Consider the following 18,313-nt stretch of genomic DNA (forward strand, 5'->3'; position numbering starts at 1 on the left):
CACTAAGTGTCATAAGAAATAATATTCTTGTACCTACTCATAATCGACCAATATGAATATAAGACAATAATCATCTGATTATCATGGTACTATATATGCTTAAAATCTAGATATAAAGGCTAAACAATTATAGTTATATTGAATGTACTTGGCAGCTGCATACCAGAGAAATTCATTATATATTAAAACTGTACAGAAAATGTTTTGTGTTGGCATATATAATGAAGTTGTTTCCAGGCTCAAATAATTACAACTGGATTTTTCATCTACATGAATGACTCATAAGACCTTCAGGTCATGCAAGATGTAGGACAACTTCCCCCTCTATCACAGGAAGTGGAGTATCCCCAGCTTCCACCACAAAAAAATGCTCTTACAAATATCCTAAATTCTTGAGTTTCCTGGCGGCTCAACAGGTTGGGATCTGGTGTTGTCACCGCTGTGGCACAGGAACTTCTGCATGCCATGGGGACAGCCAAAAAAAATCCCAAATTCTCCTACAGAGCAGCGCCCCACCCCCACCTCAAACTCAAGAACCACAGGGCTGAGGATACCAAGTCAGTCACCTTAGAAATCTATCTTGAATTTATGAAGAGAGTGGCTTCTCTCCATGACAAAGTTATAACAAAACTTATGTGTGCCATTAAAGATATTTTTAAGGTCAAAGAATTGAAATCATGCAAACTATGATCTCTGGCTATAAGGAAAATAAGTTAGAAATAAGTTAAAAATCAGTAAATAAAATTTTAGCTTTATATGCAAAATCAATTTCATTTCTATGCATAGCTACAAATGACTAAAACCTATGTTTCTGAGTTAAAATTTATAAAAACAAAAATAAATACAAAGAACCAAAGGAAAACCTAACAAAATATGTTTTAAAAGCACTATAAAGCATATCTTAAATTCCTACTGAAATTCACTAAAGAAAACTTAAATAATTGGAGAGATTTACTACACTCATTAAAAACAGAACTCAGTAGTATAACCATGTCTATTCTCCTCAAGTGACATATATATTTAACATTATTTCAATCAAAATCTCACAGGATTTCCAGTTTCTGGCCAGGCCACTCCATCCTAGCAAGTAAAAACCTGAACAGACTGAAAAACCAACAACACTTCTAATATCTGCCAGAGAAGTGGTGTCACAGGGCGAAGCACTGCCCCTCAAATTAGAGAGATAACAGAGGAATAGAGAGAATCACTATCCAGTAGAGCAGAAACCTCTCCAGGAACTACTGCCAGGGTAGAAACCCCTGAACTATAACTGACAAACTGCTGTGCAAGCTGCAGCACAGGTCACAGATTTGCCTGAGATTCGGTGTGGCTGTGGCTGTGGTGTTGGCCTACAGTTGCAGCTCCAATTCAACCCCTAGCCCTGAACTTCCATATGCCACAGGGTGGCCATAAAAATAAACAAACAAAAAAAAAAAAATTGAAGGAATTGGTTGCTAGTAGACCTGCCTTGCAAGAAATGTGAAAATAAGTTTCATGAGAAGGAAAAGTATATAGGTCATAAACTTTAGTCAATATAAAGACAGGAAGAGCATCAGAGAAGGAATAAGTCAAGGTAAAAGGAAAACTTTGATTTTGTTTATTCTAAATTGATGTAACATAACAGTTCGTTCAAAATAACAGCAGTCACATATGCTTATATACAGGCATATTTCAAAGATATTGCACAAACCATGGCAATAAAGTAAATATCACAATAAAGCAAATCATCTGAATTTTTTGGTTTCCTAGTGCATAAAAAAGTTTTCTTTATACCATACTGTAGTCTATTAAGCATGCAGTAGAATTATGCCTTAAAAAACAATGTGCATACCAAAATTTCATTTACTTTTTTACAAACTTTTAACATACTTTATTGATTTAGGGGCTAAACAAGACAGCATTTGGACAGGTAAGAAAAGCACCTCATTGAAAATAATACATCAGAGTGCTGTCGAGTGAACCCAGTCACAGGATTTGAGCACAGAAAGGACAATCTTTGGATAATGGTGCTTAGGTCATTTATCAAAAAGTGTCCCTTCATAGTCACAGATGGAGGAAGGCAAGAGTGTAGGACCGTGGCAGATGCTGGGTGGCGGATAAGAACTTACCCACCAGAGCAGGTGGGCTGGTAAGCCGGGAAGGGAGTGAGACCAGCCAGCCCCTCCTGCCCCAGGACTCCAGAAAACCTGATTTGCTGAGCCACTGCCCCCAGGAACACACTCTATGTCTCTCTACTTTTTTAATATAATGATTTATATTTTTTTCCATTATAGCTAATTTACAGTGTTCTGTCAATTTTCTACTGTACCACATGGTGATCCAGTTACACATACATGTATACATTCTTTTTTTTCATATCATCATGCTCCATCATGAGTGACCAGACATAGTTCCCAGTGCTACACAGCAGGATCTCATTGCTAATCCATTCCAAAAGCAATAGTCTGCATCTATTAGACCCAAGCTCCCAATCCATCCCACTCCCTCCACCTCTGCCATGGCATCCACAAGTTCATGATCTTCTATTCTGTGGAAAGGTTCGTTTGTGCCATATATTAGATTCCAGATATAAGTGATATCATATGGTATTTGTCTTTCTCTTTCTGACTTACCTTAGTATGAGTCTCTAATTCCATCCATGTTGCTGCAAATGGCATTATTTTGTCCTTTTTATGGCTCAGTAGTATTCCATTGTGTATATATACCACATCTTCCTGATCCAATCATCTGTCAGTGGATATTTGGGTTGTTTCCAAGGCTTGGCTATTGTGAATAGCGCTGCAATGAACATGCATGTGCATGTGTCTTTTTCAAGGAAAGTTTTCTCTGGATATATGCCCAAGAGTGGGATTGCTGGGTCCTATGGTAGTTCTATGTATAGTTTTCTAAGGTACCTCCATACTGTTCTCCATAGTGGTTGTACCAGCTTACATTCCCACCAACAGTGCAGGAGGGTTCCCTTTTCTCCACACCCCTCCAGCATTTGTTATTTGTGGACTTATTAATGATGGTCATTCTGACTGATGTGAGGTGGTACCTCGTGGCAGTTTTGATTTGCATTTCTCTAATAATCATTGATGTTGAGCATTTTTTCATGTGTTTGTTGGCCATCTGTATATCTTCCTTGGAGAAATGTCTATTCAGGTCTTTTGCCCATTTCTCCATTGGGTTGTTGGCTTTTTTGCTGTTGAGTTGTATAAGTTGCTTGTATATTCTAGACATTAAGCCCTTGTCAGTTGCATCATTTGAGACTATTTTCTCCCATTCTGTAAGTTGTCTTTTTGTTATCTTTTTAGTTTCCTTTGCTGTGCAAAATCTTGCCAGGTTGATTAGGTCCCATTGGTTTATTTTTGCTCTTATTTCTGTTGCTTTGGGGAGACTGACCAGAGAAATCATTTGTAAGGTTGATGTCAAAGAATGTTTTGCCTATGTTCTCTTCCAGGAGTTTGATGGTGTCTTGTCTTCTACTTAAGTCTTTCAGCCATTTTGAGTTTATTTTTGTGCATGGTGTGAGGTGTGTTCTAGTTTCATTGATTTGCATGCAGCTGTCCAGGTTTCCCAGCAATACTTGCTGAAAAGACTGTCTTTTTCCCATTTTATATTCTTGCCTCCTTTGTCAAAGATTAATTGACCAAAGGTGTCTGGGTTTATTTCTGGGTCCTCTATTCTGTTCCATTGGTCTGTCTGTCTGTTTTGGTACCAGTACCACACTGTCTTGATGACTGTGGCTTTTTAATATTGCCTGAAGTCTGGGAGATTTAGGCCTCTTGCTTGGTTTTGTTCCTCAGAATTGCTTTGGCAATTCTGGGTCATTTGTGGTTCCATACAAATTTTTGGATTGTTTGTTCTAGTTCTGTGAAAAATGTCATGGGTAGTTTGAGAGGGATTTTACTGAATCTATAGATTGCTTTAGGTAGTATGTACATTTTCACAATATTAATTTTTCCGACCCAGGAGCATGGAATATCTTTCCATTTCTTTACATCTTCTTTAATTTCCTTGATTAATGTTTTATAGTTCTTGGCATATAAGTCCTTTACCTCCTTGGTCAGGTGTATGCCCAGGTATTTGATTTTTTCGGATGCAATTTTAAAAGGTATTGTGTTTTTGTATTCCTTTTATAATATTTCATTGTTGGTATACAGAAATGCGACTTGTTTCTGAATGTTAATCTTATGTCCTGCTACTTTGCTGAATCTGCTGATCCATTCAAGTAGTTTTGGGGTTGAGTCCTTAGGGTTTTCTATATATAGAATCATGTCATCTACATACAGTGACAGTTTTACCTCTTCTCTTCCTATTTGGATGGACTATTATTTCTTTTGTTTGTCTGATTGCTGTGGCTAGGACTTCCAATACTATATTGAATAACAGTGGTGAGAGTGGGCATCCTTGTCTTGTTCTAGATTTTAGTGGGAAGGCTTTCAGCTTTTCTCCATTGAGTATTATATTTGCTGTGGTGTGGTCATAAGTGGCTTTTATTGTTATTGTATGTTCCCTCTATACCCACTTTGGTAAGAGTTTTTATCATGAATGGATGTTGGACTTTGTCAAAAGCTTTTTCTGCTTCTATTGAGATGATCATGTGGTTTTTGAATTTTCTTTTGTTAATGTGGTGTATGACATTAATTTATTTGCATATGTTGAACCATCCTTGTGCACCTGGGATGAATCCCACCTGGTTGTGGTGTATAATCTTTTTTATGTTGTTGGATTCAGTTGGATAAAATTTTGTTGAGAATTTTTGCATCTATATTCATCAAAGATATTGGCCTATAGTTTTCTTTTTTAGTGGTATCTTTGTCTGGTTTGGGAATTAGGATGATGATGGCAGCAAAGAATGTCTTTAGGACTGTTCCTTCTTCTTCAACCTTTTGGAAAAGTTTAAGGAGGATGGGTATAAGTTCTTTGATGTTTAGTAGAATTCGCCTGTGAAGCCATCTGGTCCTGGACTTTTATTTTCAGGGAGTGTTTTTATGACATATTCAATTCCATTTCTAGTGATCAGTCAGTTCAGTTGATCTACTTCTTCTTGATTCAGTTTTGGGCAGGCTGTAAGTCTCTAGAAAGTTGTACATTTCTTCTAGGTTGTCAAATTTCATAGCATACCACTGTTCATAGTATTATCTCATGGTTTTTTGTATTTCTATAGTATCCACTGTGACTTCTGCTTTTTCATTTCTTATTTTGTTTATTTGGATTTTTTCTCTCCTCTTCTTGGTGAGTCTAGCCAAAGGTTTGTCAATTTTGTTTACCTTTTCAAAGAAACAACTCTTGGTTTTATTGATTTTTTTTCTATTGTTTTTTGAATCTCTATGTTATTGATTTCCTCTCTGATCTTTATGATTTCCTTCCTTCTTCTGACTTTAGGTTTTGTTTGTTCTTCTTCTTCTAATTCATTTTAGTGGTGGGCCAAGTTGTCAATTTGAGATTTTTCTTCTTTTTTTGAGGAAGGCCTGTATTGCTATGAATTTCCCTCTGAGCACTGCTTTTGTGGCATCCCAAATATTTTGAGTGATTGTGTCTTCATTATCATTTGTCTTTAGGTATTTTTTAATTTCCTTCACTCCTTTTTTTTTTTTTTGTATTTTTGCCTTTTCTAGGGCTGCACCCATGGCATATGGAGGTTCCCAGGCTAGGGGTCTAACTGGAGCTGTAGCCACCAGCCTACACCAGAGCCACAGCAACTCAGGATCCAAGCCGTGTCTGCAACCTACACCACAGCTCACGGCAGTGCCGGATCCTTAACCCACTGAGCAAGGCCAGGGATCGAATGCACAGCCTCATGGTTCCCAGTTGCATTTGTTAACCACTGAGCCACAATGGGAACTCCTCTAATTTCCTTCTTGATTTTCTCATTGATCCATTGGTTTTTTACTAGCATGCTGTTTAGTCTCCATGTAGTCAGTTTTTTCTCATTTCTTTTCCTGTGGTTGATTTCTAGTTTAATGCCATTGTGGTCAGAGAAGATACTTGAAATAATTTCTATAATTTTAAATTTGTTTAGGTTAGCTTTGTGCCTCAGTATGTGATCAATTCTTGAGAATGTTCCATGCACACTTGAGAAGAATGTATATTCTGATTTTTTTGGATGTAATGTCCTGAAAATGTCGATTAAGTCTTACTTATCTATTGTCTTTTAGGAACTATGTTGCCTTACTGATTTTCTATCTAGAGAATCTGTCCATGGATGTGAGGGGGGTATTAAAGTCTCCTACTATGATTGTATCCCATCAATTTCTCCTTTTATGTCTGTCAGTAGTTGTAAGTAGCTAGGTGCTCCTATATTAGGGGCATATATATTGATAATTGTAATATCCTCTTCTTTAATGGATCCTTTAACTATTAAATGGTGTCCTTCTTTGTCTTTATGGCCTTCATTTTAAAGTCTATTTTGTCTTATAAGAATATTGCAATTCCTGCTTTCCTGTCTTGTCCATTGGCATGAAATATCTTTTCCCATGCTCTCACTTTCAATACATATGTGTCCCTTGCCCTAAGGTGAGTGAGTTTCATGTAGACAGCAGATTGAAAGTTTTCACTTTTTAAACCAATCTGTCACTCTTTGTCTTTTGATTGGTGCATTCAGTCCATTGACATGTAAGGTGATTATCGATAGATATGTATTTATTGCCATTTTCAACCTTGTTATCCAGTTGATTTTCTTTTCTTCTTTTTTTTGGTTGGATGGTTTCTATTTGTTTTATGCTTGAGTACTTTTCTTTTCAGGTTTTGTGAATGTAATGTTCAGTTTTGATTTGTGGTTGCCCTGTTTTTTACATATGTTAACCCCTTCCTATATCTGCTTGCTTTAACTTGATAGTCATATAGGCTCAAACACATCTTTAAAATAAAAAAAAAGAATCTATATTTTCTTACCTTCCTTCCACACATTTTATGATTTTGATGTCTTTTTTTTTTTTAACATCTTCATGTTTAGATAAGTATGCTGGCTTATTTAAGTGATTGCTTTCCAGTTGTGGTTTCCTCCATCCTAATTCTTCTTACTTTTTTTTTTTAACTTGGAGAAGCCCTTTCAGTATTTCTTTTAGAATGGATTTAGTATTGCTGTACTCTTTTAGCTTTTGTTTGTTGGAGAAATTCTTTATTTCCCCTTCTATTTTAAATAATATTCTTGCTGGACAGAGTGTTCTAGGTTGCAAATTTTTTCCTTTCAGCACTTTAAATATATCTAGCCACTCTCTTCTGGTCTGTAGAGTCTCTGTAGAGAAATCAGCTGATAGTCTTATAGGGGTTCCCTTATAATTAATGCTTTGCTTTTCTCTTGCTGGCTTTAGAATCCTCTCTTTAACTTTTGCCATTTTTATTATAATATGTCTTGGTGTGGGCGTGTTTGGATTTAACTTGTTTGGGGCCCTCTGTGCTTCCTGTTTCTTGATATAAGTATCCTTTAGATTTGGGGAGTTTTTAGCCATAATTTCTTCAAATATATTTTGAATCCCCTTTTCTTTTTCTTTTCCTTCTGGAATTCTTATTATGCATAGAGTGGCCTGTTTTATATTATCCCATAGGTCTCTTATATTGCTTACATGTTTTTTCATTTGGTTTTCTGTCTGCTGTCTTGATTGGGTGATTTCCATTATTCTACTTTCCACATCACTAATTCATTCCTCTGCATTATTTATTCTGCTCATTATTGCCTTTAGCTCAGTTTGCATCTCTGCAAATGAATTTTATAGTTTTTCTTGGCTCTTCCTTATACTTTCTAGTTCCTTTCTAAAGGAATCTGCATTACTGTTCATATCCCCTCTTAATTCCTTCAGTATTTTCACTATCTCCCTTGTGGGTTTTTTTTTTTTTTTCTGGTTTGTTTTTTGGTTTTGGGGGTTTTTTTGTTTGTTTGTTTTTTGTCTTTTCTAGGGCCACGCCTGTGGCATGCGGAGGTTCCCAGTCTAGGGGTCTAATTGGAGCTGTAGCCACCAGCCTACACCAGAGTCACAGCAATGTGGGATCCGAGCCACATCTGTGACCTACACCACAGCTCACAGCAACGCCGGATCCTTAACCCACTGAGTGAGGCCAGGGATCGAACCTACAACCTCATGGTTCCTAGTCAGGTTCATTAACCACTGCACCATGACGGGAACTCCACTATCTCCCTTTTGAACTCAAAGTCTGTCAGACTGCAGAAGTCTGTTTCATTGTTGACTGCTTTAGGTGAATTCTCCTGTTGCTTTAACTGGGAATGGTTTCTGTGCTTCTTCGTCTTGCTTGAGTTTTTCTTTTTCTGTGAGTTTGGGGAACTGGCCTCTGAGACAACCACCATGGTCTGTCCCTGCCACCTATAGATTGTGCAAGAGGCAACACATTGCACTTAGCCCCCTGATGCCTTTAGCCCACATAAGAGGTACCTGGCTACCTGTAGCCTGCATAAGAAATGCCCAGTCTCCCGTAAAGCAGCAAGAGGCTTTTCACCACCCCGTAGCCTGTGCCAGAGCCACTCCTCCCTCTGAGAGCCCCTGGGGCCATGCACACTCCATCACAGAGTGTTTCCTATGGAGGTCCGCCCCTCCTCCTCTTGCCCTCCCCAACAATGGCACTTTGCCTCTCCTGCGGGTCCGGACCTTCTCCCAGGTTCCCTCTGCCTAAGCATTCTCATCCCCAGCCATTCCTCCCCACCCCCATGGCTCACTGCTCCTTATCCCCTTAGGCTGTTTCCACAGTGCCAACCCCAGTCCTCTCACTGAGACTGACCTCCAGAGCCTAAGTCTCAGTGTCCAGCCCCCACCTGAGCATCCCAGGCTCAGATGATCTGTGTGGCTCTCGCTCTGCTTTGCTGTTCTCAGTCCCCTGCTGCACTTTCTCAGTGACTTTGAGGTCCCTCTGACTCAGCTGATCTTTCCGTCAGTTAGGTGGCTTCCCAGGAGGTGGGTTCCTTTTCTCCTTCACAGCTCCCTCTTGGGAATGCTAGTCCTGTTCTGATTCTCTGTTTTTTTTGTTGTTGTTGTTGTTGTTGTTCTACCCAGTTATGTCATGAGTTTCTTGCCCTTTTTAGAAGTTTAAGTTCTTCTGCCAGCATTCAGTTGATGTTCTGTATGAGTCGTTTTACATGTATGTGTGTGTTTTTTGATGTGTTTGTGGAAGAAGGTGAGCGCAACCTCTTACTCCTCCTCCATCTTGCTCTGCCCCTCCATATCTCTTTCAAATGTGGAGATGATTTCTTGATCTCATGGTATGGGGATCCAGGGCTAGAAAGCTACAGGACAGACAGGACAACAGTGTGATGTCCTATATTTCTGGGCTGGCATGAGGTTCTGATAAAAGTGAGGTCTTAGGGCTCTGGCTTTAAAAAGCATTGTCACTAGTCCAGAGTAAATGAAAATGTGATTCCTTAGAAATAATACTGCATCTCCCAGTGTTTTTAAAAAATAAATTTTTCCCTTTGCTTATACTTTTTAAGACTCCTACTCTATGTAAAAGAAATCACGTCACTACCACACTGGAGCTCTTTCCATCCTTCTCTTGAGCCCCCACTCCATCCTTACCCTGACAACCTCTCCCCATCCTTACCCTGACCACCCCTCCCCTCTGCCTAGCACTTAAGAGCAGGGATCACACCACAGGGTGATGAGCAGTGATGCAGTCTCACCTGGCCTTCTGTTACTAGGATGTGGCTTTAGAGACGGCTGCTAGGATGCTTGCAAACACATCAGGGGTCTGGGATGCATCAATGGCAAAGTAGATGCCCTATTTATTGTAGTCTGAATGTGGTAGGTCTCCAGGCAGATTTTCAAGGCCTTCTCATTATCATCTGATCTGCAGATCAAAGGTGCCTGGGGATGTCATCTTTCATAGGCTCTTTTGGAGGGCTGAACTCCTCCTGGTAGGAACTGCCACTCTTTGGATGAATCAATCTTCCTGTGATTCTCCAGATCAGCAGAGAGTCTGGGATGCTGAATTCAATCACAAAATCAAGCTTCTCTTTCCACTTCTCCATGAGGTCATCAAGCATTTCTGCCTGCCTCACGGTCTGAGGGAAGCCATCTACCAAAAAACCATTTTTGCATGGAGGGGTCTCCAAATTCTTCTCAATGCACTCCACAACCATTTCATCACTACCAGTTTCCCAGCATCCATAGTTGCCTTCAGCTTTCCCAGCTCTGAGCCAGAAGCTGCCATGGCCCTCAGCATGTCCCCAGTGGCCAAATGTCAGACACAGAAGTTTTCAACCAATCTGGGTGCCTAAGTATATTTTCTGGCCCCAGGTGGCCCCAGCAGCACAGCCCAGATGCCTTTAGGACCCTCTTGAGCTGGTTTAGCTGCAGGCATGTTAGGAGCCATGGCCACCTATGTTTCTCACTGCTTAACCCCATACCTTAATTTTAAATATATTGCTAAAAAATGTTAACTATACCTAAGCCTTCAGGAAGGTATAACCTTTTTGCAATAGTAACATCAAAGAGCACTGATTATGGATCACCATAACAAATATGATAATAATGAAAAAGCTTGGAACATTGTAAGAATTAACAAAATATGACACTTCCATGAAGTGAGCAAAAAGTGTTGTAAAAAAATGGCACCAACAGACTTGCTGACACAGGGTTGCCACAAATCTTCAACATGTAAAAAAAACATGTTTACTGTACTTCACAATATCTGTGAAGTACAGTAAAGAGAATCACAAGAAAGTGAGGTATGCCAATAAAAGCTAAAGGAATGACAGCACTGATACAAGGGACAAGATAAGAAATTAGAATTATTATAAGGTATTTGCACTACTCATGAAGTAGTATAGTGTTACTTGAAAGTCAACTTGGAATAGCTGTAAATGTATATTGCAAACTCTAGGGCAACCATTTTAAAAAGTATTTTTTAAGTATAATTGATATGCTAGACTAAATGAATCATAAAATGTCCAATTAAAACCTCAAAATGCAAAAAAGAGTCAAAAACAAAAATAGGAACAAAGAACAAGGACAGGAAATAGAAAATATTTTTTTCTTAAATATGGTATATTTCCTCCAACCATATCAATAATCACTTAGAAGGTCCTGATCTAAAGGCACCAATGAAAAGGCAAAGATTGTCAAAGTGGTTCAAAAAACAAGACTCAATTATATGTTTTCCACAAGAAATCTCAACTATAAAAATACATAGAGGTTAAAAGTAAGTAGATGAAGAAAGATGTATCATGCTACCCACTAATCAAAAAAAAAAAAAAAAAAAAAAAAAAAAAAAAGGCAGGAGTAGCCATATTAATTTCAAACAGAGCAGACTTCAGAGCCAGGAAAGTTATCAGAGAAAAAGAGGGGCATTACATAATGATAAAGGGGTCAATTTTCCAAGAAGACTTAACAGTCCTTACCATATATAGGTAAAAACAGAGCATAAAATGCATGAGGCAAAAACTGATAGAAACTGCAAGGAGACATAGTGAGTCCACTATTACAGTTGGAGATGTCAATACCTCTCTTTCAGAATGGACAGATCCAGCATATAAAAAATGAGTAAGGACATAGTTTAATTCAACAATGCCATCAATCAACTGGATATAATGGATATCTATAGACTACTTCATCCAACAACAACACAAAACATATTATTCTCAAGGTCCTATAAATATTTAACCAGATAGGCCACATTCTGGACCATAAAACACACTTTAACACACTTAAAAAAAATCATGCAATGTCTTCTTTCAGACCATAATGGAATTATGATAAAAATCAATAACAGAAAGATAGGTGGAACATCCCAAAATATTTAAAGATTAAACAACATACCTCTACATAACACATGGGCCAAAGAAGAAATTTCAAGAGAAATAAAAATACTTTCAACTAAATGAAAATGAAAATGTAAATATAACTCATCAAGACTTGTGGTATGCAGCAAAAGCAATGCTTAGAGGAAAATTTATAGCATTGAATGCACATATTAGAAAAGAAGATCTAAAATCAATCATCTTCTACCTTAAGAAGAGAAGATTAAATTCTAAGAAAGAGGAAGAAAAGAAAAATTACAGAGAAAATCAATACAATTGATAACAAAAAATCATAGAAAAAAATCAATGAAACCAAAAGCTGGTCCTTTGAAAAGGGCCATAAAATAAGTAAGCCTTTAGTCAGGCTAAGAAAAGAAGTGAGAGGACACAAACTACTAGTAGAAATGAAAGAGGGGATATACTACAGATACCATGAACATTAAAAGAATAATCAAGAAATATTATGAACAACTTTATGCCCACAAATTGGATAACCTATACGAAATGGACAAATTCCTTGAAATATAAAATCTGCCAAAGCTAACACAAGAGGAAATATACAATCTGAATAGTCCTATATCTATCAAAGACATTGAATCAGTAATTTACAACCTTCCAGAAAGCAGAAAACTAATAGAAAACAGCAGGTCCAGATGGGTTCCCTGATGAATTCTAACAAATATTTAAGGAAAGAATTATACCAATTTTCTATAAAACTTTCAGAAGATAGAAGAGGTAATAGTTCCTAACTCATCCTATGAAGCCAGCATAGATAAAGGCAAAGATAAAGATAAAGAAGTCAGCATAGATAAAGTATATATAAAGCCAGAACTAGATAAAGCCATTACAAGAAAACTACAGACCATTATCTGTCATGAACATAGATTTATAAAAATCCTCAACAAAATATTATTAAATTGAATCTAACCAATGTATAAAAAAATTATACACCATGATTAAGTGGAATTTATCTCATGTAAGCAAGGTTTGTTCAACTAATGTAATCTAATACATCACTAGGCTAAAGAATAAAAATATAACCATATTGGGAGTTCCCAAAATGGCTCAGTGGTTAACAAATCCAACTAGGAACCATGAGGTTGCAGGCTCGATTCCTGGCCTCACTCAGTGGGTTAAGGATTCGGCGTTGCCATGAGCTGTGGTGTAGGTCACAGACACGGCTCGGATCCTGCATTACTGTGGCTGCAGCATAGGCCAGCAGCTACAGCTTCGATTAGACTCCTAACCTGGGAACTTCCATGTGCCTAGGGAGCGGCCCTAGAGAAGACAAAAGGACAAAAAAGAAAAGAAAAATATAACCGTATCAACAGATGCAGAAAAAAGAATTTCACAAAATCCAATACCCATTTATGGAATGAAGATAAAACTTTCTCAACTTATTGGAAAACATCTATAAAAAATCTACAGCCAACATCATACTTAATGGTGAGAAACTCTAAGCTTTCCCACTAAAATCAGGAACAAAGCAAGAATGTCCTCTCTCACCACTGTTTTTCAATATTGTACTGGAAGCCCTTGCTAATGCAATAAGATAAGAAAAGGAAATTAAGTTATACAGATTGGGAAGGAATATATAAAGCTTTTTTGTTCACAGATGACATGATCATCTTTGTAGAAAATCCAAAATAATCAAAAAGAATTCCTGGAACTAAATTATGTTAACAAGGTTGCAATATACAGTTAATATTAAAAACTCAATGGCTTTCCTTGGTACCAGCAATGATCAAGTGGATGAAATTAAAACACATAACAGCTTAGGTTAGCACCCCCAAAATAAAATACTTAGGTAGAAATGTAACAACTTGTACAAGATCTACATGAGGAAAATTGACAATTCTGATAATGAAATCAAAGAACTAAATAAATGGAGATATATTCCATAGTCATGGATAGGAAGACTCAATATTATCAAGACGTAAATTTTTCCCATCTTTATCTATAACTTCAATTAAATTCCAATCAAAATTCCAGCAAGTTATTTTGTGGCTATCAATATTATTTCTAAAGTTTACATGGAGAAGAAAAAGACTCGTAATAGTCAACACAGTATGGAAAGAGAACAACAAAGTTGAAGTACTGATACTACTCAACTTACTATAGCAAATCTTAAGATTTACCATAAGATTACAGTAATTAAGATAGTGTGTTATTTATGAAAGAATAGACAAATAGATCAATGGAACAGAACAGGGAGCCCATAAAGAGACCAATACAAACATGGTCAACTGATCTTTGACAACAGAACAAAGGTAACGCAATGGAGAAAAGACAGGCTTTTTAACAAATGTTTCCAGAACAACTGGACTTCCACATGCAAAAAGAATGAATGTTGTGGTTAAATTATAAGAAAAGCAAGGAGATACATACAGTAAAAAATCAGACTAGAGGTTAATTCCAGAGGGACATTAGCAACAGCCTGTTAGGGATATTAGAAACAGCCATATTAAGGTCTTTGATATGATGAATATGTAAACAACTCAATAAAAAAAGGCAAAAGATCTGAATCCTCAGACTCAAGAAAAACAACAATAAAATTGAAATTCTGACTAAATACCTCATAGTAAAACTGAGAAGACAAAGATCTTGAAAGTAATAAAAAAAGAAAGACAGATAACTTACAAAGAACATTTTTTACAAGATAACATTTTCAAAGTTCTGAGGAAAAGTACTGTCCCAAAACATCATCTACTTAGCTAAATTCTCACGAGTTTAATACTGCATAAAGAGTAGAAAGCCGATCTTCAGTTTAAGCCATCACAGTGGTACAGAGCAACAAGCTGGTACCAGCTGCTTGAATATAATTAGAGAGCAGACAAATAGATTCTTTAGAACAGTTGGAAAGGGCCAAATATTATTTCAAAATCCCTTGGAGACTAGGACCATGTAAAAAAAAAAGAAACTAATTCAAAACAAATCATAGATCTAAGAGTAAGAACAAAAACTATAAAACTCTTAGAAGAAAATTTAGGAGTAAATCATAGTAACTTTGAATAAGGCAATAGTTTCTTATATGACAAAAAAAAAAGAACAATCAACAAAAGGAAAAAAAAAATAGGCTCTTTTTCCAAATGAGGTCACATTCAAAGGTACCAGGGAGTCAGGACTTCAACAAATCTCTTTAGAAGGCATAATTCAACACACAGCAAATCTGAATAAACATTTCCCAAAAGAAGATATATGAGTGGCCATTAAGCATATGAAAATATGCTCAACATTAACCATCAGGAAAACGCAAATCAAAACCACAATGAGATACTACTTCACACCCACTAGCATGGGTAGAATCAAAGGCAAACAATGACGTGTTGGTGAGGATGTGGAGAAAATAGAACCTTCATACATTACTACTTGGAATGTAAAATGGTGTTGCCACTTTGGAAAACAATTTGGCTGTTTCTTAAAAGGTTAAACATAGAGCTACCATATGACTCAGAAATTCCATTCTTAGGTATATCCTGGGAGAACTGAAAACATATGTCCACATGAAAACTTACATACCCATATTCATGCCCCCATTATTAATAACAGTCAAAAGATGAAAACAATCTAGTTGTCCATCAACTGATGAATGGATAAACATTCAAAATGTAAACCCATATAATGGAATATTATTCAGCCATTAAAAATGAAGTTCTTACATATGCTACTACATGGATGAGCCTTGAATATTTAATGCCAATGCCAGGTGAAAGAAACCATACACAAAAGGCCATATGTTGTACATTTCCATATAATGAAATGTCCAGAATATGCAAATACAAAGAGATAGAAAGTAGAGTCATGATTGTCCGGGGTTGAGGAGAAGGGGAAAGAGGGCAGGATGGGAGTGACTGAGTACTAGGGTTTACTTTTGGGGTGATAAAAATGTTCTTTAGTTAAATAATGCTGCTCCTTGCTCTCTGTGAATATACTATAAAACACTGAATTGCCCTTTTTTTTTCCTGCTTTTTAGGGCGATACCTAAAGTATGTGGAAGCTCCCAGACTAGGGTTCTAAGGAGAGCTACAGCTACCAGCCTACATCACAGTCACAGCAATGCAGGATCCAAGCCACATCTGCGACCTATATCAGAGCTCACACTGGATCCTTAACCCACTGATGAAGCCAGGGATCGAACCCACATCCTTATGGATCCTAGTCGGATTCGTTACCACTGAGCCATGATGGGAACTCCCTGAACTGCACATTTTAAAGGGGTAGATTTATGGTATATGACTTACACCTAAATAAAAATGTTATAAAAAGACACTTTAAAATATTGTTTGAAATAATGATAGAAAAAATAAATAAAATAAAATAAAATATTGTTTGAAATGGTTTTCTTTCACTAGTCAAGTGAAGTATACAGATAATTTATGACCTAGCCAGTCTACTCCTAGATATGTGTATACACATACGTATCCAAGATTACACACATGTGATTATTGTATATAATATGTAATCTTGGATACATATGTATATCTAAAATTTCTGGGACAGTTACATAATAACATCTATGAAAGTGTTTATTATAGTGTAATACTTTTTGCTTGGAAATTGGAGGCAACCTACATACCCATCATTAGAAAAGCATGTATTGTAGATGAGTTCTCTGTAGTATTAGGCAACCATTTGATAAAACAGAGTACATGCACATATTTCAAAGATTCCACAGGGATTAACCTCAATAATATGATGATTGGCAAGAATATATGTATGTGTATATATATATTCACTTATTAAAAATCGATGCACAAAGTATTCATTTTTGCAAAATCACATACAAACGAAAAGATACATGTTACATACATTAACTGAATGCCTAAGAGGAGAAGAAGAAAATAGGAGCAATGTAAATAGGAATAAAATGGAATTAATTAATTCCCATGTCATATACCTATCATTTTGAAAATGCAATAAAATAAGAATTCTAGGGAACTGAGAAGACAGGAAACCAAATGCAGGGTATAATAGGGTTAATGCCAACATCTGGGCTTCTTTTTGCTCTACATGATTCACAGGGCAGGCTTCCCTTCCATTTAACAGACCAGAGGTAGAAGAGACACAGATGATGAGTCTTACATTATATTTATGTTTACGGAAATGCTCTTAGAGTCAAGAATAAATAGTTTACTAAAAGTCATTTGTATAACTATGAAAATGACTCTAACAAAATAAGTAGGCCAACCAAACTCATCACCAGAAGAATCTTGCCATTATATTATACATTTTAGTTGGTTCATAGTTGTGTTTTTCTAATAATTCATTTGTTATTTTTTTGTTATTTTTGTATATCGATCCCTTCTATATTGACTGTTATTGACTATTTAGTAAAAATAGATCTATACATACTTAGGCTTCATATATCTCCCTACCCCGAACTAGAATTAAAAAGTTATATTATCTACAATTTTTTCATTCAGTAAATAGATAAGAGTTCTGTTTACTTTTTTCCCATAATCTTTGGGTCACAAAGGTATTTTTTCAATAATTTTAAAACAGACGTACTTCATTACTATGGCCTCTTCCTTAATCAGTCTTACAATCATCAAACTAAAAATTCTAGGAATATTGGCACTGTTTCCATAAGAAACAAAGTAATCATTTCATTTCTAAAGTATAAAATTATCTTCTCTAGTTTTCTTTTTGAATAAAACTTCATTTTGTTGCCTGAAATCGTTAGTAGTTCCAGCACCATTTCTCTGGCTTACTGAATATGTGGCAGAAGTTTAAATTGTTTCCAGACTTCATGCTATTTTTATATTAGTCATCTGAGCAAATACTATTCAGCATACTCTTCACTTAGAAACAATTTTTCAAACACTCTACCTCCAAGAAGTAAGAAGCAATGAGAATTAATACATCTGGATTCAAAGAAAATCCTATGTTTGACAAAAGTACATTTACTGATAATAAACTGTCTAAAAGAAATTTCTCAATAATATGTGAACATATAGAAAATAATAAGACTTTTCTGGGAATAAGCTTTAAAGAACACATAAGGAGCATTTTATCATTTGACCAAAAGATAAATCATCTTATTAAACAAATTTCAGAGGGAAAAAAAGCCACTATTAGTGGTTATTTTGTATAAATTTAATTCTCCATTAAAATAGTATCTCTTTTACATAAGCAACACATTCAACAAGACAGAAAAATTGTGTAGCTTTTGGTCAGGAAGACAATTTTACATAAACCAAATTTGAGGGTTAGCAAGTACACAGTTTTTGGTTAAACTCTCAGAGCCTTTGTAGAGGAAGGATATTGAATAAGATGATCACTTGGGTCCCTAAAACTCTGTAATTCTCTGAAACCAAAGTCTAGCCTTGTCTTAATGGAATGAAATAAGAGATTCCAAACATTTGGTCAGTTACCAACTCCAATACTTAACCATTTTCACAATCAGGAAATTCTTCTGGGCTAGCCTAAATCTTAAGCCCTTCCAATAATTCTTTCTATAATGTGGTTAGAAAACAGATGATTACTTTTCCTTGTATGGAAAAAATTAATTCCATACTTGAATAGAGCATATAAATCACACCTAACACTTTCTTCTCCAGGCCGAACGGTCCCAAACTTTTCTTT

At 36.3% G+C, this 18,313-nt stretch overlaps 1 protein-coding gene and 1 pseudogene across 2 annotated transcripts in view; both read right to left on the bottom strand.

Moving 5' to 3' along the window:
* COL5A2 (collagen type V alpha 2 chain) overlaps window positions 1-18,313 on the bottom strand; it is a 369,276-nt gene that overhangs the window by 204,304 nt on the left and 146,659 nt on the right. The gene's annotated exons all lie outside the window — the stretch shown is intronic.
* Window positions 9,041-10,871, bottom strand: LOC110257157 (annotated as a pseudogene).

This window comes from Sus scrofa, chromosome 15 (genome assembly GCF_000003025.6).
Source record: "Sus scrofa isolate TJ Tabasco breed Duroc chromosome 15, Sscrofa11.1, whole genome shotgun sequence".
Classification (NCBI taxonomy): Eukaryota; Metazoa; Chordata; class Mammalia; order Artiodactyla; family Suidae; genus Sus; species Sus scrofa.